Genomic DNA, 26,517 nt, shown 5'->3' with positions numbered 1-26,517 from the left:
TAAGTTGTAGGTTCTATTCCCATAGCACTCGGACTCATGTGCTAATGCATTTACACAACAGAAGACAGCAGCAATGGAAAGGGTGCTCAACACCTTATGTGCTGTCCTTCAAAGAAGATGTTAAATCAAGATCCCATTTGCTATAGGAGGTGGTAGCTTATGTGGATGAAAAGACTGCCATGTAACTTATTGATACCACTAGAAGAATTTTTCCTGGGGTCCTGAGCAAATTTCCCTCATCAATATAAATACTACTCAGTCTGTTGTGTGTGTATGTATATATCTATATCTATAGCTATATCTATATATATATATATATATATATATATATATATATATATATATATATATATATATGTGTCAGATATCTGTATCTTTGTCTAATATATATATATATATATATATATATATATATATATATATATATATATATCTTACCTATATCTATATGTAAATGTTATGTAAATCTACTTTACCAGGAAGAAACAACTCATGTGCATAGACATAAGTTGGTATTTTCATTGCTAGTGTCATTTTAACAGAAAAATAATGATATCACAAACATTTCTTATGCTGCATATACTTGAACAAAACTTTTGATATAATCCCCCACTCAGGCATAGTTGAAAAGCTAAACAAGCTGTGAATTAACCCCTATGCCAGCCACTAGATTGCCAGGTGGTTAAAAAATTGGATGCAGATAATCAAAATACAGGAAGTTACCTTCCCAAAGAGATTAGTCCCCAATGGAGTCCCCCAGGGATCTGTGTTGGGACCTTTCCTATTTGCCTTCTACTATTTTGACTGTAAGCTAAGAGCAGTTATTGTATCCCTATGACTTAGCCATGCTGCAGGAAGATTTGTCTTATATACATAACTGGTGCCAAAATCACAGACTGAAGCTAAATGCCAAAAATGCATTATTGAATCCTATGGGATGCCATCTACCCCATGGAACTACCACAATGGCAATACACCCATAAGAGTTGACCCATTGATCAGGATTTAGGAACTTATATGGACAGTGACCTAACTTTTGACCAGCATGTGTCTTATTATTTAAAAGTGTCCTATGCTGCACAGCTTATAAATAAAGGGATGGTGTGTAGATCTACGGATGTCATTGCCACCCTTTACTTACCCCTCATTAGGCCAGTCATTGAATATAATGTCCCCTATGGCATGTATCTGTCCAGTCACATGCAAAAATTGGAATGTCTAGAGAGATACAAGGTCTAAACAACATGTCCTACATGGACCAAATCAAAGCCTTGTCACTGTTCTCAGTATCCTACAGACTGCTAAGAGGTGACTCATAGCTGGCATACAAGGCATCCTCCGGCCCATTACTGATGGCTTTACTGCACATCAGCAAGTCAAATGGTATCTGAAGTACCCAATATTTTATTTTACATTTGTTAACCAGGGGGTGTCTGACTGTGCCGAAAAGGTCCTTTTTCAGCAGAGGCCCGGGGAGAAAAGCTCCACAAAGAAAAATTACAGACAAACCTCTTCTGTAACATCAACAGAATGGTTTGGAGGAACAGGTATATCTCGCAGAGGATACCATTGCTGTGTCTCCCCATCCACACAAAACAAAGTTTATTTCTGTGCATTTTCAAATGCAACATAGATCTATGGATGGAAAACTGAATATTAATCCCAGGGCTTCCCCCTGCACTACTAATGGACAGATGCAGCGCCTAAATGCTTTATTCCATGCATGGATCCCCTTAAATTATCTATGGTATGATCCCAGTTATACTCATAAGGGGTAATTTTATTATTATTTTATTTTATTTATTTTATTTGCATTTGTTTACTGGGAGGTCTACAGGGCCAGGGAGAGACCATTTTCAGTAGAGGCCTGAGGAGAAAAACTCCAAAAACAAGCAAATAACATGAAAAGCTACAGAATCAAAACAAAATCAAACATTCATGATAGAGAATATTAAATTACAGATAGGTGATACAATAAAATAGATAGTATACAAGTTATACAAATAATAGGTTACAGTGAGTAATAATAAAATGATTTTAAATATGCAAGACAAACATGAGTGCAATTGATGACATAGAAAATTAGTGTATGTGTGATCATGCAGTAATGCAGTAAAGAGGAAAATGACAAAGGGTAATAGTTAATTAGGCTGGGAGTAAGTCATGGGCTCAGAGCATCAACTACATGGCAGCAAGATTAAATTTAAGATATAGTAGGTAAATGCTGATAAATACATAGATTTTGAGTGTCTGGGTGGAGCACTGAAAAAAAATATATATATATAAATATAAGGAGTCAGAGCAACAAGTGAGATAGGGAGGAAAGAAAGGATGAGCTGGAGAAGTAGGAAGGCTAAGAATGATGGGTTTTATTATAGTCAGTGCTGGTACATGTACATAGCCAATGGGAGATTAGGTGTTGTTTCAACAATGTCTTAAAGTGCTTAGGGTTACTTTTAGTCCTAATTGATGGAGGGAAAGCATTCCATAGTTTGGCGATGGTGTATGTGTAGTGCATTTAACTGGTGGAAAGGTTAGGTTTGCTATATTTAGGAGCATCTGAGTGAGTGATCACAGAGGTCTATTTGGATGATTAACAGTGAACAAAGAGGAGAGGGCAAGACAGCTCAAAGACGTGTAGATTAGCTTATGAGCTGTGGTTAGTTGCAAGTATGTTAGATGTTAGAGAAGTTCTAATCAGTTTAGAGGTTGGAGTGATAGGCAGTGGCGGGAGGAGTGTTTGGTGTTGGTTACAAATTTTGCGATTTTATTGTAGTATGAGTCCAGTTTGGATTTACAAGAGGATAGTATGTTAGTATAGACAGGTGTGCCATAGAGCAAGGACAATGCACTTGAGCTGCTCCATGTTCAAATCACCATAGGTAAAATCCAGTACCACTTCCTTACAAGCTGTAAGTAACCCTCTATGAGCCAGGAAACCCATACCATGTATTTAAACTTATTAGAAACTCTAACCATTTAACCCAATACCATATTCATGTGTTACTTTAATTATACCACTATTAACTGGACATCCTATATGACACCAAATGTACAAGCACAGAGATTCCTGGATTTTGTAAACACAAACTCCATGGACCAGGCTGTCAATATACCAACCAGGGGTGTAACCATACAGGATCCGGTCCTCACTAATATGGAAGACTGCTGCACATCCCCTACTGTAATGCCTTCCCTGATAAGGGTAGACCACAAAATGGTCTCCTTTGAAGTAAAAATAAAATCTGGAGCCCCAGCTAAACCGGGAATATTCTGGAACTATTCTAAGGCTAGCCTCCTGCTATTAAGTGAGAACCTGACAAAATGTCAAGCCCCTATAAACCTTGAGAACACTTCTGCCTATGCAGAACTATTCACAGAAACTCTGGACAAGCATGTTAATAACTGTATAGAGGCAGTTGTACCCACTAGGAAGAAGTACAGAACTAACTCAAAAAACAGGCCATCCTGGTGGAATCACAAAATCAGTTGGATGTAGTGTATAACAGGAGGAAGAAAATCATGGCAAAATTAGGAGGTACAGCACCCAGCAGGATGAAAGCACAATCATTAAAGTAAACAGACAACTCAAAAGACAAATAAAGTCTACCAAAGCCAAATTTGAGCTACGTTTGGCCTCCCAGGCCAAGGACAACCACAAAGCATTCTTTAGCTATGTCTGCAACCTCAAAGGCATTACACCATTGTGTGCAAAGCTCATTGTAAATGGAGCCACCTATACTGACCCAGAAGATATAGCAAACCTCCTGGCTGATAAATTCATCTCCAACTTTACTCCTCTCTCCCCATCAACTTTCCCTCAGGAAATATCATCAAATATAACTCCCCCTACTATCACTGGGAAACAGGTCCTTAATGCTCTCTCTAAGATCAATAACATTGCCTCAATGGGCCCAGACAACATCCTAGGATGCCTTCTAAATAGCACAAAACATGACCTATCAGGTCCTCTGGAATTACTATTTAACTGTAGCCTCCAAATAGGCTTCGTGCCACATGAATGGAGAAAGACAGCAGTCATCCCTCTGCACAAAGGTGGGCCATCTATAGACCCTGGAAACTACAGACTCATAAGTCTTACTAGTCTTATATGTAAAACCATGGAAAGAGTTATCATGGAGATGATCAATATAGATATAGTAAACCTCCAGGCACTGGACCTATCCCAGTTTGGATTTGTAAAGGGCAGATCATGCCTACTCAACCTGGTGGACTTCTTTGAGACGGTCACCAAAACAATGGTAAGGGCAAAATCATTCACACTGCCTACCTTGACCTGGCCAAGGCATATTACACAATATCCCACTCAGGAATTGTTGACAAACTCAAGAGGTTAGGTACAAACCCATATGTAACCTGGTGGATAGCCAACTGTCTCACAGACAGGACCCAGGAATTGGGGAGTCCACTTCTACAAAGAAGCCAGTCACAAGTGGAGTCCCACAGGGATCAGTCCTTGGACCACTCAATTTTGGCATTTACAGTAGATATAAAAAGAAAATCTGTGGGGTGACCTGAAGTGGGCTGTGCACAAGAGATGCCCTCACAATCTGACAGATTTGGAGCACTTTTGCAAGGAAGAGTGAGCAAATATTGCCAAGTCAAGATGTGCCATGCTGACAGACTCCTACCCAAGAAGACTGAATGTTGTAATTAAATCAAAAGGCTTTTCAACAAAGTATTATTTAAGGGTGTGCACACTTATGCAACCAGCATATTGTACATTTTTTTATTTTTTATATTTTTTCCCCTAACATATTTGTTTTCTTTTTCAATTGAATTGTACAGGTTGTAGGTCACATTAAAGGTGGGAAACGTTTTGAAATTATTTGTTGTGGTCTCATTTTTTTATATCACAAAACCCTGGCATTTTAACAGGGGTCTGCAAAATGTTTATATCTACTGTACTTCTCAGAAGTCAAGGCCAATGTCAGTGGTATCTGGCTGACTAAATTTGCAGATGATTGCAAATTAGGAGCTGTCATTGAATCTCTCACTGACACAAATGTTCTCCAGGAGGAGTTGACACAGACAAACAACTGGTGTCAGAGTCATGCACTAAAATGAAATGCCAAGAAATACATAATAGTATCCTTTGGGAAGTCATCCATCCCTGCTAACTAACTATCATATTGACAACACACCCCTTAAAATTGAGCCAATAGTCAGGGATTTAGGGACACACATAGATAGTAATCTAGCCTTTGATCATTACGTGTCTACAGTGGTGAGGAAATCATTCTATGTTGTGCAACTTATAAACAAAGGTATGGCGTCTAGGTCCAAGAAAGTCATTGTTCCACTGTATTCAGCATTCATCAGACCTATCACTGAATACAATGCCCCCTTTGGTATGTACCTAACCAGGCATATCCAACAACTGGAACATCCTCAGAAGTTTCTCTCTAAAAGATCCAGGGCATAAGTAATATGTTCTATGCAGACTGCCTCTGGGCCCTATCCCTGTATTCTGTCTCCTACAGACTGTTGAGGGACATCTATGCCTGGAATACAGGGCATTGTCAGACCCCCACTCTGATGGCCCTCCTGCATATCCACAAAACAAACAGTACCAGAATTACCCATTCTAAAGACTTAAACCTGCATGTAATTTAAATAGGACTAGCTGGAGAGATAGGTATGTATCCCAGAGACTGCCCTGTCTATGTAACAGGCTCCCCATCCATGTAAAGCAGAGTTTCTCCCTAATCCAATTCAAGTGCAACTTGGACAATTTGATGGGAAACTGGAAATTCATCCTTGGTTTGGCACCTACGTCTCTGATGCAAACAGGTAACCTGTAAATAGTTCATCTCCCGGGCCCATGCTTAAAATTTTCAAAGGTATCAGAACTTATCAAAGATTTGGGATGCATGGCTAGACTTAAAAACGCCCTTGTGGTTGTTAGCCTAGTAAACATCTATGAACCTATGAACCTATAAAGGATGAGGCAAGGGATAGTCTTGCTGCATAGATGAGGAAGTGTTTATTCCTTTAAAGGAGCTCTAATTTTTCATTCATCATAGTATAATATATAATTACTGACAACAGGCTGGGTAAGGCCAATCTCTAAGCAAATGGGATTGTTTAATTTGAGCACAAAAAATGAAACTGGCTATGCTTAAAATGGCTTGCAAGGGTAGCTAGCCTAGTAGCTACCCATGAACCTATAAGAATAATCTGATTCCTTTGTATCTTGGTTTAATTTATGGACAGGATCAAAGTTGAGTAAATCACGTAGGATTCATTGTTATTGTTATCTTTTGTAGTGAACTTGTAACCTGCCTAAAGACTAAAGTATAATGTCAATTTTTCTGATAAAATGTTATGTGCTTTTTGTTAAAGGTACTCACATTATCAAATCACCTAGAGCCATATTTTACACTATGTGGTTAGAACTATCACAGCACGCAGTCTGTGACCCATGTTCTTCTATCTCAGGGATACTATGCACCAGAGTAGATGCCCAAAGTGGTTGGTATATGCAACTCTTCCCCATTAGGATACCATGTAGAGTCTGTGCTGCTGCTCACAGCTAGAAGTGATGGCAATGAAGTGCCTTAGATGGGTGGTAGGATGCACATTGTGGGACAGATGAAGACATGAGGACATAAGAGCAGAAGCCAAGTAGCTCCAATTGCAGAAAAGATCAAAGAGAACAGATTATGCTGGTTTGGCTGCATGTATAGAAAAGCAGAAGGCAATCTGGTGAGGAAGATTTGGGACAGGCAGGAAGAAGGTAAGAGGAAACAAGGGTGTCCAGTAAAGAAGTGGATGGAATGTGTAAGAGAAGATCTGCGACCAGGCATGAGTGTTGAAGAAGGCAGGAGTGTGGCATTGAATCGAGAGAGCTAGTGACAGTTAACATGACACCCCAACTCCATGTAGAAAATGAGGAAAAGAGGGTTGTTGATGATGATGATGATGTACTGCACGTTATTGTATTTACTGCACTGTGAATCTAGTTGTATTGCACTTGTGTTCTTTCATTAGAAATGGTATTTTATTAGTTAAATATTTTTAGCTTCTGTCATGGCAGACGATGTTACAAATCCATCAACGTATCAACCAGGTTAAAAAAAACATGCATGCATGTAAATAAACATCTACCAGATATCATGTTTGTCTAGTTCAGTCATAACTGTAGCTGCCATTTCCATGAGGTATATGGAAGCATTATTGTGATAAATTGCAAAACAAATTGTAATCACAGTGATTATTTGCCTTCCTTGGTATAGCTGTGCATGGCAGAGGTCCAAAAATCATGTTTTTACACAATGCTACCCATTTATATTGTATAATTTCAGAAAAGAAACATACTAGCAACGTTTTCTTCTACTGCAACATGAGTTGTTTAACTTAAGTTTAATTTATCTTTGGACAGTGATTTAGCACAGTAGGCAATGAACTGCTTATTTGTATGTGTAACCCTGTAGGCAAGTTACATGATAATGAAGAAAATGCACTGAATATAAGAGAATGTGAGATTGTGGGTGTCATACAAATGGCCTGCAAGTTTAACAGGGGAAATGGGTCTATTCAAATGTTGTTTCTGTACAAATTTTGTAGACAAACAACATTTAAAACATTTATTTTATATTAAACTGTCAGTAAGTGAAGTTGTATAGCTTTTGAAAGAACTTAAATTACACAGCTGCCTCTAAGCAAAGAGCAGAGATGTTCAATGTATTTGAAGTCACACTGTGGTGAAATTCATATAAACATAATGGATTAGAATGATTCCTACAATTAACTCGACTTCAAAAGATTAAAAGGCTTTGAATAGCATTAGCTCTTCACCTGAGATTTGAGCATCTTATTGAGAGTGGTTATTTCAACATTTAAAGCAAACTCTTTGAAGAATAACCTGAAAAGTGTTTGACAAAAAAAAAAAGCTCAATCAATTCCAAAAATCAAAAGTAAAATAAAGATAAGAGAAATGGGGACCCTAGTTGCACTGTTAATTATGATTAAAAGCTGTGAAGAAGTTAATATTGTGTATGACATGAAAAAATTAAGTTTAAAATGAATGCAAAACTAAACCTTTAAAATTTAGCATTGTGGGAATTGTGTTTTTTTTTACACTATAACATGTAAGTTGTAACCTCTACTTGCTGATTAGACTCCTGATTTATTTATTTATTGTAAACCCTGCTGGTTTTCTCACAAGCAGATCAGTCAAAGGCTATCTCTAATGCTATTCACTTATCTGGTAACCATACTTTCTTTTTTTTTGCATTGAATTGCAACAATAAGCCTCATATGTATTTTGCATTAATATAGTAGTTAACAGTACACCTTAAATAATAAACAGGAAATAATGAATTGTACAAAACTGTATAAAACTTAAAGTCATATACAAGTGTCTACTCCATTTTTGCCAGCAACTCAGTTACTAGGCTATATTAGTTGATTGTATGTTGCACTTTGGATTACTTAATGAAAACAGCGCTAAACTACATAACTTGAAAACAACAATAAAAGTGCTTCGTCATGTTCATTTTAACCTTTCTGATCTGTGTTAACTGTTGAAATGTTAATATTGCATGCTTTGCAAGACTTTAAATAAAAAAGCATATCTGCTTCTAGAAAATTAACAGGATCAGATGCCGCAGTCTTAATCCGAATTGTATAAAATGTTATTTTTTATTCCAATAACAGTAGGGATGGAGTTCATTTGGTTCAGCAGTGAAAGTAATTCATCAAAATATAAATTAAATAATTAAATATCAATCTATTTGTTCTTTATGATGTATATAGCAGTTTACCTATGGCATGTAGAATGGTATCTTATTTTGAATGTAGAATATATTTGATACTAACTGCTGCTGCTTCATATCGATAACATATCATATTCATTTGTTTTTCATAACTAGCATTGCCATTATTAAATAAAACTACATATCTGCTTTGATGGTGCTTGATGTTCAAAGATGTTAGTTTAGAAATCATAGACATGGCCACACATTGCCATTTGCTATATATAAACTTACATTGTTTGTACCCTTCACTATTACACCATGAATCAAACATGAATTCTTCCATACTTGACTTAGAATGTCACATTCTTGACTTGGAATGTAGTTTAGAAATTTATTGTATGTTTCTATGTACTAGAAGTTCTGTAAAAACAGTTACATTTTTATATTTTATTTTAGAAGTAGCATTTCTGTGGGTTTTTGTGTGTGTGTGTGTGTGTGTGTTGATCGTAAAGTATTTGTTTTTGATTATTTTTTTAATAAATTCTGTGAAGCAGATTATTGAAAATTATGAAACAGACATTCTGACGCAATTTTAAAACCTTGCTGGTAATTTTGTATATAAATATGGGATAGCTTGATTTCTGTTTTTATTTCATGGACTAGTTTCTCTTTCAAATTACAGTTATGCTTTGTCATTTTTTTTACTTAGCATACAGCTAGACTCTAATCTTTGACAACTACATTATACAGTTTATTTTATAAAACTTTAATAAGTTCAACTTCAAACAGGCTTATGCGGTCTAGTGCACTTACATTAAAATAAACAAAACAAAGCAGAGCATTAATAATTTTCAGATTGTTAGATTAATAATTGATTTTTCTGCTTGAAAAGAAAGCATCCATACAGGATGCAGCTATTGACTATACCAGCACAGTGCTGCAGGTCATCAAATAGTCCTCAGGGGGTTGGTAATAATAACTACGAATGCTAGGAGTCATAGATTCTTCATATGCTCTTCAGTTCCTCATGTGGTATGTACATTCATGTATTTTTGTACAGCTTTATATTTTATCATCTTACTTTATTTGACCTCTCCATTTAGGTATCCTTCAGCTACCAGTTATATTTTATTTGTAAGCATATTTTATATTCCAGCTTGTTGTATATATTTCAGACTGCAGAGGTAGTATGATTTGAGAACAACCAGAAGTATTTGAGTTTTAGAGAAGTTTTACAGAATGAATAATAAAAGTATATAACAGCAGCATTTCCAGGATCAGAATCTAAACTCACAGATCAGATTCAGACAGAATGACTCTTAGAAGAAGGTGTGACTGAAAACCTGTTGTTATTCCATATAATGCTTTAAAGATTGTTAACTAGATTAAGCTAATTCTTATGTTTATAAGCAATTTTAATGCTTTGTCATTACTGCTTAGCAGAAACTGCGCATAAATATTTGGATAAGTGAAAAAATAACTTATCTGAGTCTTTGTCAGTTACTGTCTATTTCTCCACTGAAATGTTACTCGTATAGTAAATACAACACTATAATATTTATATTCTGACAACTAAGATGATCAATTTCAACAATTGGCTTAAGTACTGGTGTCATTCAAAGGGGATCCAATGCCTGTCAGCTTGGGATGATATGCTCGACAAGCCACGATGCTTCGCTAGGGACGGCTTGCACCTGTCACCCCTGGGCTTTCGGATATTGGCAAAGGCTGTTGCTACCCCCATAGTGCCTTTTTTAGGCAAGGCTCAAAAGACAAACCCACCTCCATAGGTATCACAAGGGATAAGAAACTAAGAATAATGCTACTCAACGCCAGAAGTCTAGACCTCAAGATGCATGCACTCAAAACTCTCCTTAGCATGGAGAACATCGATATCTGTGCAGTAACAGAAACCTGGTTCAGGGCTCCCGAGAGCACCCCAGCACTACCAGGTTATACCTCATACCATGCTTTTTGGCCCTAAAACTTGGACCGAACCACAAAAGGAGGGGGAGTATCGATATTCATCAAAGATACCCACACCTCCAGGTTGGTGGCAAAGCACGAAGCATCAGAGACTATCCATGTGCAACTAACAGTGGGTAAAACTGCCTTCCAGTTTATAGCCTGCTACAGACCACCCTCCCAAACCCAGGAACCCCACTTGGCCTTTCTGAGAACACTGGAAAATATGAAGGTCTCTCCAAACACCATTATATTGGGTGACTTCAACTACCCAAACATAGACTAGGAGCATTACTCTAGCTCCAACACCATAGCCCAAAGGTTCCTAGAATTTATAAACTCAAATGCTATGGAACAACTTGTTACCACTCCCACAAGAGGGGAAAACATACTGGACCTGATCATCATCAACATGGGAACTCTATGCTCCAGACCAGAAGTGTATCCCTCACTGGTAAGCTCAGACCATAAACTAATCTCACTGGATTTTCACATCCTGACCCCACCTCTTGCCCAGAAAACCACAGTGAAAAACTTCTATAAAGCAAATTTCACACTCCTCAAAACCGAGGTGGAATCCTTCAAAGCCGCCGGGCCTGTGGAAAATATGGCCCAGACTGCAGAATCCTTTATAAACACATTCTATGAACACCTTCAGGAATGCATGGATAATGCGATCCCAAAAAAAACCAAGACCCAATCCTCCAAAGGCAGACGTCCTGCCTGGTGGACCCCAGCCATAAACAAACTATACAATAGAAGGAGGAAGCTACTAAATGATAGAGCAAAAACCCAAAAAGGGAAGGCATCACTGATCAGTATTAGCAAAAAACTACGGGCACTCATAAAATTGTCTAAGGCCAGCTATGAGAGAAAAATTGCACAGGACACTAAGGATAATCACAAGGCTTTCTTTAGTTATGTTAGGAACCTGGGTGGTATTTACCAGATATGCTCAGAATTAGTCCAAAATGACAAAAAATACACTGAACCCACAGACATTGCCAACATCCTAGCTGACAGGTTCAGCACAAACTTCTCCCCCCCCTCCCCACCAAAAGGGCAAATATCTATCCCAGCAGAGTGCTGCCCCCCTGACATCTCAGATGCTCAGGTAAGAGCCGCCCTCTCCAAAGCAAAAAACACAGCATCAATGGGACCAGACGATGTCCCGGGCTGCGTCCTACAAGAACTCCAAGAAGAGCTAAACCCAAACATAAAACTACTGTTCAATCTCAGCCTTACTACAGGATATGTGCCCAAAGTGTGGCGTACAGCAACAGTGGTCCCTCTCCATAAAGGTGGTGCCTCAACAGATCCTGGAAACTATTGCCCCATAAGCCTGACTAGCTTGGTCTGCAAAGCTATGGAAAGGATCATCATGGACCTCATAAATAAAGATATTGGGGACCTACAGACACTGGATCCTACCCAGTTCGGCTTTGTTAAGGGCAGATCCTGCCTCTTAAACCTGGTTGATTTCTTTGAAACAGTCACCAAGGCCATTGATGAGGGGAAGGTGGTCCACACAGCCTACCTGGACCTCACAAAAGCCTTCGATACAATACCCCACTCGGGCATTATAGATAAGCTCACCAGCTTAAATATAAACCCTTATGTCACTAGATGGATTGCAAACTGGCTCAAGGACAGAACCCACATGGTTAGAATTGCTGGAGCCATGTCAGACTCCAAACCAGTTACAAGTGGTGTCCCACAAGGCTCAGTCCTGGGACCTCTCTTGTTCGGTATATATTTCTCAGAGGTACAGGCCAACACGGAAGGACTGTAGCTGACCAAGTTTGCAGATGACTGCAAACTGGTCGCCATAATCGACTCTCCAGCCGACACAAGCATCCTACAAAAGGGCCTTATAGAAACAGACAACTGGTGCCAGAGCCATAGGCTCAAGCTAAATGCCAAAAAGTGTATAGTCATCCCCTTTGGCAAAAACAAAGTGCCCACAAATTACTACATAGGTGTTAATCCATTAAGTACAGAAGAAGTAATTAGGGACCTGGGGACCCAAGTTGATAGCAATCTCTCATTTGACAACCACGTGGCCAAAGTGGTTAGAAAAACATTTTATATAGCCCACCTAATCATCAAGGGATTCACATCTAGATCAGGGGAGGTCATCGTGCCTCTTTACTCATCCCTCATCAGGCCCATATTTGAGTACAATGCCCCTTTTGGGATGTACCTTACCAGACACCTGCAGCAACTGGAAAGACCCCAAAAGTACCTCACCAAGAGGATCAAAGGGCTCAAACAGATGCCATATGCTGCCCGGTTAAAGAAACTCCAGCTCTACTCAGTGGCATACCGCCTGTTCAGAGGTGATCTGTGCCTGACGTATAAAGCCATGTCCAACCCGGAATTAATGGACATGCTGCACCTCAGAAAATCCAAATCCCATCGAGCTACGCGCTCGAGAGACTTGAACCTCAGCACTGAAATAAATAGGACATGCTGGAGGGACAGATTCATGACCCAGAGTCTCCCTTCACTCTGGAATAAAATCCCAGTCCAGGTTACCTCGAAAAAGGGCATAGCAAAATAAATTTAAAATGGGTGGCGAAAGCCAAACACATTCTGGCTAGGCTTATAAATGCCCTAGGGCAGATAGCCTAGTATGAACCTATGAACCTATGAACCTATAAATAACCACATTTTGATTTCCTTTGTGAAACAAAAAAAAATAGCAGTTAATTAAAAAATTAATTTCCTTGCCACTACCTTTATACCACCTAAACATTTTGCTTTATTTGTATCCCCATTGTAACGTATTGAAGTTATTCAATTGAATGAAAATTGTAGTGATCTACATGCATCAGGAAATGTATATGTGCAAATGCATGTGTATGGCATGCATGCACATTCAGACATCCATATAGACAAGCATGCAAACAAGCATAAACACACTCCTAGTTTCTTGCATTATTCCTCATCCAAATATATACATATATACTTAAGTATATATAGAGATCGATGCATGCATATGTTGTGTATATATGTGTGTGTGTGTGTGTGTGTGTGTGTGTGTGTGTGTGTGTGTGTGTGTGTGTGTGTGTGTGTGTGTGTGTGTGCATATGTGCATGCATACATTTTATATATATATATATATATATATATGTATATATATATATATATATATATATATATATATATATATATATATATGGGTCTACTTTTCTTGATTGAAATTTCAAACTCTCAAACAAGAAAAGTAAAAACCCACTTAAGCAAAAGTGCACAACATCGAAAGTTCACTTTTGCAAAAGCCGATTCAGTGAAGCACATTACATTGGGGATAAGGAAATATATCCTTTTCCCCACTGTAGTGCTATCTCAGAGTTAGTATATTTAACTATGGAGTTGTGGACGGCTTGCCCCCCTGCAAAATAGTGTTAAAAGTTATATGTTTTTTTTTTTCTGAGTCGGTGAATCAGCATTTGCAAAAGTGCACTTTCGATGTTGTGCACTTTCGCTTAAGTGGGTTTCTACTTTTCTTGTTCAAGATTTTGAAATTTCAGTCAAGAAAAGTAGACCCATATGTATATGTGTATGTGTGTGTGTGTGTGTGTGTGTGTATATATATATATATATATATATATATATTAATATATGGTATACTATGGGACTGTTGGATCAACATTGGTTGAATGTTTACAATGTCGACCTTAAATGTTGAATCCGAAATTCTGAATAGTAACCCACAATGAAACTGAATACATCGAACTCCATGGTTCGATGTATTCAACATAGCAGGAGGTGACGTCACTCAACTCCTGTTATGCACAGTAACGTACCATTGAACTCTACATTCAACAGTACATTAATTCTACTATTTTGCAGGGGGGGGATATACCCCCCTGCACCCCCCACACACCCTGCACATTAAATATACCAACTCCAAGATCGCAGTACAGTGAGGAACTGGGCTAATTCTCTGTTTCTCACTGAAGCGTGAAGTCTCAGTATGTTGCTTGCTGGAAGGTCGAGTACACCATGCAACTCGACTTAACATGGTCAACCACTTTGATTCGGTTTCTTGCCCCTTGAAAACCATGATTTTGACAATCAGCTATTCGACTGACTGCCATTCAGGTAAGTGATTCTAAATATATATATATATATATATATATATATATATATATATATATATATATATATATATATGGCATCCGTACAGATCACTGAATAGCAACATAACCAAAACAGATTCGGCCAGGCATGCTTGTGTGAAAGTGCTTTTCACCAAAAGGCACTTTTGCGTAAGTATGCCTGTTGCGGAGATTGCACTACAGTGGGGATAAAGGATAATTCCCTTTTCCCCACTGTAGTGCGATCTCGGAGTGAGAATATTTAAGTAGGGGGTGTGTGGGGGATGCATGCAAAAACGTAAAAGTGTTTTTTTATTTTGTAAACACTCTTTAACGAGAGCGCTTTTTCAGTGAAAGCGCTTTCGTTAAAGTGTGTTCGGTGATTGTGGATTCAGACTATTGAATTTTTGTTTAATAGTCCTATATCCATATATATATATATATATATATATACATATATATATATATATATATATATATATATATATGTATATATATATATATATATATATATATATATATATATATATATATATATACATATATATATATATATATATATATATATATATATATATATATATATATATATATTTATATCTAGGACTGATGCGAGAATGGCCATTTCACCAAATCCTGAACAGCCAGGCATACTTCCGCAAAAGTGCTTTTCACCGAAGAAGGACTTTCGCGGAAGTATGCCTGCAGGTGGAGGGAGTTGTGGGGGAGTGATGTTGTGGAGATCGTACTAAGGTGCAGATAAGGGAATTTTTTTCCTTTTCCCACTATAGTGCGATCTCGGAGTGAGAATATTAAAGTAGGGGGTGTGTGGGGGCTCAGCCCCCCACATGGGGTTGCGTGGGGGCTTTCCCCCCTGCATAAATGCTTTTTTTTTTAATGCACTTTAGCGAAAGTGCTTTTTCACTAAAAGCACATTCATTAAAGTGTGTTCAGTGAAGTTGGATTCGGACTGTTGAAGTTTCGTTCAACAGTCCTAGATCCATATATGGACATATATCCAGTTGGACTCTCCTGGTTAACAAATGTAAAATAAATAAAATAAAATAATATATATATATATATATATATATATATATATATATATATATATATTCACACACACACACACACACACACACACACACACACACACACACACACACACACACACACACACACACACATGCACATACAAGAGTAACATTTGTATTGTCAGTGTAATGTTAGTATGAAAACATCAAAAAATGGAACATTGACAGTTACTGCAAATGTTCCGAAGATAACTCCATAGTAGGTAAGATCAGGAACAACTGTTTTGTGTAGGGTAGGGCATTGTATAAATACCAGTGGTGCAGAGGATATTTCAATGGGTAAAACAGAGAACTGATAATGTAAGTCAGATATAGCAATTTGTAATAAAACTGAACCATTTGAAAATAGGAATATGGTAATACCCATCCTTTATGTTTAACTTTATCATGAAAGCTAGGATTGGGATCAATGGTTCAAGATTCTGAAGTAAGAACATTTTGAATTGTAATGTTGACATGAGGGTTTAAAGCTGAAAATTCCAGTGCTGGCCTCCCTGATCCTGATGGTTTTGGGACCAGAAAAATCCTTGAATAATAACCTTTACCTTGAAGACTGAAGGGCTCTGGGTCTATAACTCCCTCGGACATCATGCTGGGCAGAATGAGATGAAAATGAGAATCTGGTTACTTGGGCAAAAAGAAATTTTCTAGGCACATACTCACAGAATTCTTGTCAAAAACAACAATATTTATCATAAAATTCAGTTTAGATAGGAAGGCTTCCCCGGCGAGGACTGCCTAGCCTGAAGATTCCAGCTGACTGGCAGGTGGACCAGCAAAGAAGTGCTCACTTTGTCAGTATAAGCTCTGAATCTTTTGGCACTTCTTCTGCCTTTTATAGGTGTGCTATGAGCACACTAGGTGGGAAGAAAGTCTGGAAGGCACCTAAAGCTTTTGAAAGCAGGCTAGTGTAGGTAGGGTAACCTCCACATAACTCAGGATACTGAAATGGTGCCCATTGCACATTTTATTTGATACTGTTTTTTATGTAAAATAGTCTCTCTACTAATGGCAGCACATGCTTTTGAGGTAGAAAAATATTTCTTATAGATTTAAATGTGACTTATGTTGCATTCATGCCATTTTCTATCCAAACAGGTATTTTGTATGTTTATATCAAAACACCATAAATTGCTAAATTTTTGAGCCATGTATTCTTGAAATGAAATATATCTATGTAAGATTTGTCAGCTGTATATTTTTCCAAAAATGTTCAATATACACCTCTTATAATGCAAACAAATAATATGTACAGGAAGTTTTGACCCCAGACAGTTAGACCCCAAGCAGTTAGACCCCAGACAGTTTGACCCCATTGAAATGGCAAGGCAAGAAAAAACGAAATCACAGACATTTTGACATAAAGAAAAAAATTTTATATACAGCTCGCACATCCACACAGTTACTGAGAAAATGTCAAAGATTACCTCAAAAAAAAAAAAAAAAACAAGAAAAAAAAAAAGTCATGAGGATATATAACTGTTTAAAACATTTGCATTTGAAATACATATAATAATGTTAATTAATTTTAATTTAAAATAATAATGTTTGCAATGTTAAATAATATTGATTTTAAAGTTAAGTTAAAAACTGTTAATTAAATTAATTATATTTACAAATTAAATAATATGTTATAGAAATTAACATTTACATATAAAAAAAGTTAAATAATGTATTAAATTCCATTGAAAAAAATAATGATTGAAATATTAAGCAATAAAATGTATTTATAAAACTTTAAAAACTCTTTTTTGTATAATTGGGGTCAAATAGTCTGGGGTCTAATCATCCTCAAACTGTCCACTAGTTACTCCCATAGACAATAAATGTAAATTTAAACATGAAAGTGTATACAGTTGCATTGGGGTTGAATCATCTGTGGTCGAATAGTCCTGCTTCCCTAAAATCCTATGGCATTGTAATTGCACCAATAAATTGGAGAGGCATTTTATAATTGCTGATTGGAGATTTTGCAGTTAATGTGCAATATCATCTTTCATGATAGAATGGTACAATCACAGTACAACAATTTTCAAGGTGGGACCAAACAGGTGACATAGTGGAAATGTACTTGCTCAACATTTAAAATCAGTAGAGTTACAAAATTTATTTGGAAGCACAACATAGAGAGTTAAGTCTATGAAAAAGTTATCTTAAGGGATTCATGATTATCTAACAAAGGATGTTTGACCAACAGACAAAATAGGAAATCAGTCACTTAAAGCCATTTTTAGCACATGCAAACCAAAGCATGTTTTTGTAGGGGGCTGGCATCCCTGACTTCTACATCCCACCAACTTATATATACACACACACACACACACACACACACACACACACACATATATATATATATATATATATATATATATATATATATATATATATATATACGAACTGCACTGTAACACAGCAGTGGAGAAAGCACAACTCCACATGTTCCTTGAAAGACACTTTCAGCGATAATATCCTTGTACTGCTGTCAGTTGGAGAAACAGTGATCAAGGAAAACACACATTCTCATCTTATGAACCTGAGCACGAGTCCCTCATTTTTCAGTTGTATGTAACATGACATTGAAGAAGTCTTTAAATCAACAGTGATCTTGGGGTGCTGCTGAAAAAATAAGCACTTGTGGCTTGTGGGTCTTACTTGGTATAAAATAATAATAATAATAATAATATAATAATAATAATAATAATAATGATAATGATAATGATGATAATAATAATAATAATAATCATAATAATGATGATGATGATGATGATGATAATAATAATAATCATAATAATGATGATGATAATGATAATGATGATAATAATAATAATAATCATAATAATGATGATGATGATGATAATAATAATCATAATAATCATAATAATGATGATGATAATGATAATGATGATAATAATAATAATAATAATCATAATAATGATGATGATGATAATAATAATAATAATAATAATAATAATAATAATAATAATAATAATAATTCCATAGTCTGAATTTTGAGAGTTTATAAGACTGTGCTAAACTTTCAGAAAAATCTTAGCCTTGGAAAGTAAGGTCATATTACTTCTTCCAAAGAATAAAATGTTTTACAGAAGTAAAATCATATTTAAAGCAATCATATGTTTATTAAAATCACATTGCATTACAAACTATTGGAAAAATATTTCGTCTTGGAAGTATGTTTAAAATTATAACTATTCTATGTTACATTTTTAGTAGAAACAAATGTCTGTGGAAAAACGCACATTTTGTTAAGTTGGAACACAACTTTATCATGCACTCTGTCATCACATCTTAACTCATTGCTTCCTATATGATCATATTCAGCAGGAAGTCCAAGTTGCTATGTAGCCTTTAAGAACATAATCATCTATACAAAACAGTTCCCTTGGCTCCTAGAAAAGTATGCTTGTTAGCAATGTAGCCATATTCCATTACTTTAAATACGAAAACAACACATAATAAAGTAAGCTACAACTTATTTATTATGTGCTCTGTAAAGACGCTAAAATGTATGATTACTTTAGGAAAAACAAGTAGAAAAACACATTTTAATAGATCCCACCCCACGCTGTACCTGTAGAACTCCTGAAGCCCTAGATAGTGATACCAAATATTGAAATCACTATTATTGCAGTTATGGTGATCTCCAGTCTCCATTCAATGATAATTTCTTCTTGAATCTGTGAACAAAGAACAAGAAACAGAACTTTTTAATCTAGTGTACGCATTCAGTAAGAGCAGTGTGTTGTAGCTTTCCCTTCTGGCTGCAGTTTAAAACTGCACTCTGAGCAGCCAATCATAACTTTGCTCTTTAGTGTGCTACACAAATGCAGATATGTAGGTATAGCAGAGGTATGAAAGTAAGTGTCCCTGATTACATCCATTACCTACCGCAGTACATATCCTCCTTGGAATTAATGTTTTCTTCATTTAGCAGAAAAACTTCAGGGAGACTACTACAGTCTGTTGTAATTACAATGTTTGACTGAGAAGAGTTCTAGACTAATGACCAAAGCCTGCAACATTGTGTCAGTGGAACAAGTTACTCGGGAATAGCTCTGAAGATGTGGGTTGGGAGAACCAGTAGCCCCAGGGAGAGTGCTGAAAACATGGGTTTTGAGGACCACTAGCAAACAGGGAAACACTAAAGATTTGAGTCAGTGGACCAGTAGAAATCATGGTAAACTTTTGTGCCTTAACCCCACTTACAGACGACATGGGTTGGGGGAACCCTAGACACTAGAGAAAATTCTTCAGTACTAGGCCTAAACTTCAGTTATATAAGACATGCAAGGCAGAATACTACTCACCAGGAATAACTCATTAACAATACGACTTAAAGGCACTTAGAAAAAAGAAAGACAGTGTAGGTCGGGGAGACCCGACCACTAAACACTTGGCATACTGTAAATAGTGTGCCATAAAGTCACAAAAATGGAATTAAATCCTGGACCCTCATACAGACCAGTAGTCATCGGGGATAATATGGAAGACTAAATACAGCTTAAAAATAAATACATTACAGAAGAGGAAAGTTTCAAACCATCCACCCTTGATAAAGGAAACAGCAGCATTAACCCACTGTTCTAAATGTTAAGCTAGTAAACCAAGGTTTTCTTTATAATACAATGAAGATCTCAGCTATTATTAGACACCTGCAAAAGTCTGTGAATTACAAGGGAGTGGGAAAGGACACATATAAGCATACCTGTAAAACTAATAGTGCAAGAAATTTAGAAAAACCCAAAAATAATGGAGGACAAAGATTATTCTCATGTTGATTGAAATTATTACTCTTATAAACATATAAAGTCACTAAAATAACAGCATATGCTCCAGCATGTTTTTACTGAAGGACATGAACTGTGAAATGGTAATGTGTGGCGTTAAGTGTAACTGCAATCATCACTGATTTATGAGAACAGGGAAAATGAAGACATTGGAACATTCTGATAACACAGGGACAAGTGTAAGCTATCTGATGTTTGTGTGTGTAAGTGCGTGTGTGTGTGTGTGTGTGTGTGTGTGTGTGTGTGTGTGTGTGTGTGTGTGTGTGTGTGTCTGGGAGAGTGCTTGAGGAGAGGTGGCTGTGACAACATGATAGATGGGCCAGCAGTGTTGACTACCACAGGAAGTGTTGATTTGCACTCACAGTACTTAATGGTGATTCAGACACCTGCAACTTAGCTGTTAAACAGGTATTTCCTCATTGTAACTAATGTGTTTCTGAATCATAAAATAATGCACCATGGAAACAAAACCTTTTTACTGCAACCCTTACTTCAAAGATGGAAGGTTGTCTAATAGCTTCCATATATTCTCAAATGAAACATGCAATAACATTAACATGTGGGCTTAACAATTTAAAATCCTGAAAGTTAAAGTACTATAAACATACATCGTATTTCCTAACTTATAACAAGTTACCTATGGCAAACTTGACATATTAATCAGCAGTTGCAATTAATAATTATTCAAGATTTACAGAAGAGATGAATTGTACAGCACCAGCTTTCTCTTCTATAGGTACATGCAAAGCTTTTGATAATAACATTTTTTTTTCTGTCTGAGGAAAAAATCTATACCATATCAATCGATATATTTAACATGTACCCTGCTGAGGAACACAGAGATATATATTTTACAAATAATCAAGAATCTATTCATTTCAGGCAAAGAATGAGGTCATACATATTCTTCAGCTGTTTTCCATTATTTTTATATTAGGCCCTAGCTTACATTAACTTTTGAAAAATTGCTGTTTCAAGGAAAAGAAAAGTGTTAAACATCAAGGTCTTAAAAGGTCACATCAAAGGTTCTATGTGCATGTAGATGATCTCTTATTATCTACTGCAGATGGACAATTATCATCATGGATTTTCTTAGGACTGTCCTCAAGCTCCATTATGAATTATGCCATGTAGTTAATAGCACAAAAATCTAAATTTCATCCTTTAGGAAATACAAATCTATACAATGCCCAGTGATAACAAATTACACCTTCAGATATCTTGGTAGACAGTATGTATCAGACCCTTTTTAAGACTAATGCTAAACAAATGCAACAACACGTATGAGTCAAGCGACAACTCTGATGGAAATGTCTACTGTCTCTGGGTATCTGACATTATATTATTAAGATGCTGCTCTTGCCTAAATTTTGTTATTCTTTATTACATACAAACATATTCTTCCACACTTTAAGCTTAGTTACAAGACATGTGTAATTTATAAGAATTTTTTGTGGAGATGTAAATCCCTGAACATTTCATGGTCAGTTCTTATACATGAAGCAATACATTTGATTTAGGTTTAACATGTCAGAAATTGTTTGTTGAAATGAAGATTTTAACATATACAACCTCAAAATACTTTTTTCAGATTCTAAAAGTTCTGACTTGATCCATTAGATAAATTTGGCTGATATCAATGAACAGCTTATCAATGGTAAAGTGAACTAATTATCAAAGAAAATGATTAATCAGTTTAATGAATAATATCAAGCATATGCCGTTTATTTTAAAATGGTATTTAAAATATGACCATGTCTCTTGATTGCTAATTTCTTGCACAATGCTAAAATTAGTAGTCTTTCATGTAATGATTTAACAGCATGGAATGCTCATGACAGCCAAGTACTATAACAAAAACATAAATCAAATAATATTTTTCGAGAAAGCAAGAATATACCATTGCATTTCTATATTTGAAAGAATTATATTATCTTATTAATCAGACTCCATAGCTCCTTACATTCAGTTAGGGAAGCAGAAGTTGTTTTTGCATTTGTACATGGTAGTTATTCGAAGCTCAAATGTAGGTAAGTCTGATTTTGTGTTTGAATGTCATAAAAACATATAACAGACTCTAAGCAAACACATAAGAAAAGATAAAATGTTGGCTACATATCTTAAATACATTTACTAGAGTCATAGCATCTAACATTATGGCCAGAACACACACTGGGATCTTCTGAATGCGTGTAATATAAATGAATACTTATGATTCATATGTTGGAAGGATATGGAAAAACTGCAATGGGGATTCATTGCTGATGAAACTATCAATTAATCAAGAAATAGTGAGACCAAACACAAAGCATAATTAGTCAGATTTCAGGATTAAATAAAGAATATTCTAAGGATAGTTAATATTTGTGTTCTCAGTAAGAGCTTCTTTGAAGTATTAGAATGTTATTAATATTCCATCTGTGACAACATAACCTCTTAATATGCACCATTTGAACTAAGCTATGACTAAAATACCCATTAAATGATGATGGCTTGAATTTATGTCCACTACTGAGCTAGAATAAACAATTGTATTTCTAAATTCTTTGAGATATTACCTGTTCACAGTTGCTTTTCATATGATTTGTACTGTGTAAATGTGGAATATTAATGAAGTGACATGTATCTAAATGGTATAATCTAACTGTAAATATTGGATTGACAATGGGATACAGACATGGGTCTGAAAGGCTGAAAATTGATAATAAGAAAGAAGTTGAATTGAAGACAGTTTAAATGATTCAATATTGTCGATGAGTATTAATGCAATTGATTAAGCAATCAACATAGCTACATTACTAGAGTAAATAATGTAATTTTCCTTTTTAATGAATACTGAATTAAAATAACATACAGTCCACATTGACTTTATACTTTACTTACATGTCATGACTGGACTTACTTCATGTGCTGGAAATAACTTAACCTTGTGTAACACTTGTACTTAGCCTGATATACTGATTTTAGCACAACAGGGATATCACTTTAATATAAGTTTGGTGGGCAAATGTAAATGCACAAACTTATAAGACCCTGACATCATAGGAAACTGCCTGAGTTGTGAGGATATATGTTTGGATATAAGCATAGCCTTTTGCATAACCCATGTTGTAAATGAATGTAGCAGTTTTAACAAGTATTGCATGATATACTGATCACTTTACTAGTATCAGAGGATGCCTAATAAGTATATTTATCAAACTGAAGAGTTAAATTCTAGGAGACATTGGCACTAACAGAAGCTATATATGAGTTGTGGGGCTATATGTTTGGACATAATTCTTTTTTTATTTTTCCACAGATGTTTAAAGATGGAGAGGGAGTAGAATTAAAATTAGAACTTGCCCTACTGGATTGATCAGGCAGGACACATGAGACTCAAGTATTCATATCAAGCATGTCATTTTTCAATGGGAAAATACTTGATTTAGATGCTTAAATAAGATGAGCTAGAAACTCTCTTGTTAATTCTATATTTAAATCCTTTAATCTATAAGGACTGAATAACTATAGAATAATTCTGAATAATGGTTAAAAAGAGCAGAATGTTGAATAATATTTTAAATTCTCTATAGACAATACTGCTTATCTAAATAAGTTTTATTTAGCAATGCTTGCCCTCACTGTCTGTCAGCCATCATCCCTCTGCCATGGCCAATTGGATCATTCATTTCCCTTCAAAGGAGAGAGGGTCATGTGGGAAGGGCCATCACTGAGGCAGCCATTGGGAGTGGTTCAAGTTCTTTTTTTTCTTTGATTTATTTTATTATTTTATTTTATTTTACATTTGTTGACCGGGCTAGTCCAGCTGGATATGTGTCCATTTTCAGTGGAGGCCCGGGGAGAAAAGCTCCACAAGATACAACAACATAAAGGTCACGACAAATACATTAACAGTAGAATTTGGTACTTAAGAAGTTTTTTTTTTTTTTAAATATTACAAGCCTAAGATTATATATTTTATATTTCAGTAGGGAAAGAAATATTTTTCTAAGAATTAGATGAACACGACTAAGACAATTGCATTAGAAATGGTATATTACAAATCTTTATAACATATTACAAGCCTAGGATTTTATATTATGTATGCTGTTAGGGATAGAAAAACTTAATATAAGACTAAACTAGATACAACTATTAGTTTATATTAAATAGGTACTAAGGTCACATATAAACCTAAGAAAGAAAAACACTAGAGATAAATGGATAGAGTATAGAAGATAAACATACAAGGATGCATTTATAGTGTTCTTTATCACCGAAGTTGTGATCATATATGAAGGTGGTTGACCATACCACAATATATACATATTTACATGTGAAAAAATCCTAAGAAAGGTTAAGCTCACTAGAATTTAGTGAGTAAACACAAGACCATGATCTTGAGAGACTAGGAATCGTGGGAGTCTAGTTAATGGTCTGGTGCTTAGTCTGGGTTGACACAGGGGCATAGCCAGTGTGATTTGAGGTAGAGTTTGAGCTTGCTTTTGAATAAGCTGGCAGAGGATATTGAGGTTAGCTGGCTTGGGCGGATGTTCCAGGCTTTACCTACTGTATTGGAGAACAAGGTGTCACCAGCTGAATTGTTGGATTTTGATATTTGTACAAGTAGTTTATTAGATGAGCGTAAGGTCTTGAGATTGTTATAGGGGATGACTAGGGAAGTAAGTACGGGTGTATTTTGAGGTAAATACAGGATTCTATGGGCTACTATTAGTTGATTAAAAAGTATTAGATTTGGCAGCTCTAACCATCCTAGCTGATTCAGGTTGATGCAGTGATGAATTCTATAGGAGGACCCAGCTGCAAATCTGGCAATATTGTTGTAGGAGGATGAAAGTTTACTCAGATTACATCTACATATTTTGGTATAGATAGGGGAAGCATAGAGCAGGGTAGAGATAAGATGGGTGTGAGCAATGGTAACCCTGGCTGGAGGTATTAGAAAGTGTTTGATTCTATAGAGGGAACCTAGTTTCTTGTTTACTGTTTTAATGGTGTTATTAATGTGAGGTTCAAAAGACAAGTTATTGTCTATTAGTTCTCCGAGTAGTTTGGTGGTTGGCTCAGGAGATATTATAGTTCCGTTATTTGAAGTAATAGTAAAGTTAAGTAGGGAGGTTCTGTGGGCGGGGGTAAACAGTAGCATTTTCGTTTTTTGGGGTTAAGGATAAGACGTCTTTGTAGGAGCCAGTTTTCAACTGTACTAAAGGTCTTTTGGGTTAGTGACTGAAGTTCTGCTTGAGAAGTAGCAGAGCATATGAGTGTGGAGTCGTCAGCATATTGGATACAATCGGCTTGTGGGATTGCAGAATGGAGGTAATTTGTAAAGATGGAGAAGAGTAATGGACCCAATATAGATCCTTGTGGGACCCCTAGGGCAACTGGGAGGTGGGAAGATAAAGTACTTTCCCATAGTACAGCCTGTTGTCTATTTTGTAGGTAAGATTGGAACCACTGTATAGTATGGGTGTCCAGTGACAGGTTTTTGAGTATGTCTATAAGCAGTTGGTGGTTAACCATGTCAAATGCTTTAGACAGGTCAGTAAATAGGGCTGAGGATAGAGTATCATTATTACGTTTACTGTTAATATGGTTAGTGAAGGATAAGAGAGCAGAGGTAGTGCTATGAAATGGTCTAAAGCCATGTTGACAGGGTGCTAATAAATTGTGATCAAGTAGGTAGGTTAACAGTTGTAGGTGAATACATTTTTCCATTATTTTTGCCAAAGGTGATAGAATAGCTATGGGCCTGTAATTGGACAACTCCTTGGAGTTACCACCTTTATGCAGGGGAATAATGTGAGAGACTTTCCAGATTAGAGGA

The sequence above is a fragment of the Protopterus annectens genome, chromosome 5.part0, assembly GCF_019279795.1.
Source record: "Protopterus annectens isolate FY-2018-M chromosome 5.part0, PAN1.0, whole genome shotgun sequence".
NCBI classification, from domain to species: Eukaryota; Metazoa; Chordata; order Ceratodontiformes; family Protopteridae; genus Protopterus; species Protopterus annectens.
This window is presented reverse-complemented; position numbering follows the sequence as displayed.